The 3950-nt window shown below is 37.1% G+C and overlaps 1 pseudogene; it reads right to left on the bottom strand.

Moving 5' to 3' along the window:
• Nucleotides 1-3348: 3348 nt before the first annotated feature.
• LOC145403842 (5S ribosomal RNA) lies at nt 3349-3467 on the bottom strand (annotated as a pseudogene).
• Nucleotides 3468-3950: the final 483 nt, after the last annotated feature.

Here is a 3950-nt window from a genome sequence, read left to right as displayed (position 1 = left end):
CCTGGTGGGGCGTGAACCCTGGTTCACCCATGTATGAAATGCACACTCTACCACTGTACCACAGATTATATATATATATATATATATATATATATATATATATATATATATATATATATATATATATACGGATTTATATATAGGTATTTAGATATAGGTTTATATATATATACAGATATATATATATATATATATATATATATATATATACAGATTTAGATATAGGTTTATATATATATATATATATATATATATATATATATATATATATACAGATTTAGATATAGGTTTATATATATATATATATATATATATATATATATATATATATATATATATATATATATTTATATATATATATATATATATACGGATTTAGATATAGGTTTATATATATACATGTATATAACATATATATATATATATATATATATATATACACACACACACACATATACACAGACAGAGGAAGAGTCTTCAGTCTGTTTGTCTATGGCCAGGTGCCTTAACCCTAGGCATCCCGTCGATATATGTGTACGTTGCAACGTTTTGTCACAGCTAGACCAGTCGACATATCGGTATGTCGCGCAATTGCAAGGTTCATAATTTGCAAAATTTTCAATTTTCGCGTGTGATTTTTGGTACGTATACACAGGACACCTTCCTCTATTCCTCTAGAACAGTGGTTCTTAACCTTTTTTGAGTCACGGACCCCTTCGTGAATCTAGTGAAAGCTCTGAACCCCTTCCGTACAAAAATGCACATAAGCACAAACACAGCATTTTGCATGCAATGAATATACTTTATTTTATTGAAAACTACCTCATGCAGTGAGTGACATACACAAAGTATAAAACTATATTTACAAAGAATTATTTCCCCCTCTTTCATAGAAAAGCAAATGGCCACTCAATGAAAAAATTAAATACATCCAACTTGTGCAAATTAAGCAAAACAAAGCTTTAATTCTGCTCAAAAGTTCATTTCAGTGACAGGGTTATTGTTTGGCTTGAATAAGAAGATGACTTTGTGGAGTGGTCTTTGACAAGGAAACACGCATGTCATCGTTGACATCCAGTTGATTTCTACTTTTCGTTTTGATAGAACAAGTGCTGAAAACCCTGACTAACAAAGGTATGTAGCAGCAAACAGAATCACAGCACCCATAGCTCTCTTTTCCAGACAGGGGTAGGTTAGTGTCAATGAACACCAGAATTCTTGAAGACTCCTAGATTTTTTTTTTGTGTGTGTGTTAATGATGCCAAACAGCATCACGAATTTGTTGTCAATTATTATGACCTTCATGGACCCCCAAGGGGTCCACAGACCCCAGGTTAAGAACCCTTGCTCTAGAAGATGCCAGGCAGGGACAATGCCTTACCCCGCATGACCTCCCCCCCCTGCACGCCATTGTCTCGGCAATTCACCTGTTACCAGTGACCTGGCCAATAAAGGCATTCAGGGCCAGAATGATTCTCCAATCAATGATAATGTGGAGGACAAGGTTTACAGAGCATTAAAGGAAGAAACAGTCAGAAATGATGATCAGGTAATGTCGCCAAAAAAGGTCAGGTATGTTGATGTGTTAGTGAGTGAAACAATGCTTATATTGCCTATATTACTGTTTGAAAACCAATATACTCTCATACTACATATAAATTTGTACCAAATAAATAAATAAATACCGTTTATGAGTGGTGTGGAATAGTTACCCTCCCATAGAACTCGTTTTCATTGGAGCCAGCCTGATAGAAAATAAAGTAAGGTAAGGGAGTACTGCTACCTATATCGAGTATTTTAAACCTCAGATGAGCGATTTCTCTATGAATTTTCGATGTTTCTCAGGAAAAGCGGAGGTTTGATCCAAAATTTTTTTTTTCCAAAATTGGTAAGCAACGTTGGGTCTGGTTAGTACTTGGATAGGTGACCGCCAGGGAACACCAGATGCTGTTGGCATCCCTATGTGTCAAGTGGGGTTGGTGGAGGATTAGTGCCCCTCCCTGTAAAACAATTAACTCTAAGCCCTTGACCACCCCGTTTGGGATACATGGCGTCTGGCAATGGATGGATGGATGGATGGTCAGGACTGGGGGGAGTCAGTGGTGGAAAATCAGTCGGGACGTGGTGGGTCAATCCCATACTGGGTGGCCATAAACATATCCTATCCATGTAACAGTTTTCCCCAGCCATTTCGCTGCCCTTCCCCCAGCTCACACACCCTCTCTCATACATGTCTCCACTCCATCCCTGCAACTTATCCTCTCAAGCCCTCCATTTCGGTCACATACACTCTCCTTGTCAGTCTCTCGCTCTCTATCCACTCCACATGGCCAAACCACGTAAGTGTATTTCTAACGCTTTATATCACATCCACAACCTCACCACAAAGCTCCTTCACATTCTCACTTGTCTGTCTGTCTCTCCATGTAACTCCACATGCTCCTCTCAAATAACTAATTTTTCACCGCTCTCTCTTGACTTGTGTCCCGCCAACAAGGTCCAAGCTTTGCTTCCATACGTTAGAGTTGGTATGGTAATAGTATCATGTAGCGACTTTTTTACTTCCATGCTCACTTCCCAATTTCTAAGCACTGCTTTCAAAGAACTAACAATGTTTCTTTCCTGTTGTATCCTTTCAAGCACTTCATCCTCCAAATTTCCATCGCTACTCATCACACTACCAAAGTACTTAAATGCACTTTCATTTTCGTGTCCTCACCATCCAACCTCACTTCTCGTTCAGTGACTTCTTTTCTCTCGATGACCATAACTTTAGTCTTTGATAAATTCAAGTTTAAATATGGTTTCGTACACACTGTCCATAACTCATTCACCGAGCCTTGCAGTTCCCCTTCATCTTCACTTAGCAATACAATATCACCCGTAAACAACAGAACATGAAGATTCCAAACACTGCTCTCACTAAATAGGACCACTCCAGCATCTACTACCCTACCTTCTATATCTTTTACCACCTCAACCATATACAGATTGAACAACAATTCAGACAGGACACAGCCCAGTATCAGTCCAACATTCAGATAGAAAAATTCACCAAGTTCACTATCCACATGCAATGCAGCCTTAGCACCCTCATATATATATATATATATATATATATATATATATATATATATATATATATATATATATATATATACAGTATATATATATATATATATATATATATATATATATATATATATATATATATATATATATATTCATTTATTCATTGCCAGACGCCATGTATCCCAAACGGGGTGGCCAAGGGCTTAGAGTTAATTGTTTTACAGGGAGGGGCACTAATCCTCCACCAACCCCACTTGACACGTAGGGAGAACGTTATGCCAACAGCATCTGGTGTTCCTAGGCGGTCACACGTCCAAGTACTAACCAGACCCAACATTGCTTAACGTCGCTGATCGGACGAGAAGCGGTGTACTCAACGCGGTATGACCGTTAAATATATATATATATATATATATATATATATATATATATATATATATATATATATTCTTCATGGCATTGAACAGCTTCCCATTTACTCCATGCTGTAATTATATTCTTAATATTTTCCTCCTTCCTTGTCTATCCACTCTGTCATATGCATTCTCTAAATCCATGAAGACCGCATAGAACTTGTTTCCCTTTTCTATAAACTTTTCCATTAAAGACCTAAGGATGAATAACTGATCTGCACAACCTCTTACTTTCGAAAAACCCTCCCTGTTCTTCTCCAACTAACTCCTCTGTTATTTCCATAACCCTATCAGTAAGTATGCTAACATATATTTTTCCTATTACACTTAGAAGACAAATGCACCTATGATTGCCATGCAATTCTTTTCCCCTTTTCCTTTATATAAGGGAATAATTATACCTGACTTCCAATCCTCCGGGACTCTACTTTCCTGAAACTGCTACGGGATAGAAAGATAAAAACT

The sequence above is a fragment of the Coenobita brevimanus genome, chromosome 61, assembly GCF_032717465.1.
Source record: "Coenobita brevimanus isolate Jiangsu-jjx chromosome 61, ASM3271746v2, whole genome shotgun sequence".
NCBI lineage: Eukaryota > Metazoa > Arthropoda > Malacostraca > Decapoda > Coenobitidae > Coenobita > Coenobita brevimanus.
This window is presented reverse-complemented; position numbering and strand designations above follow the sequence as displayed.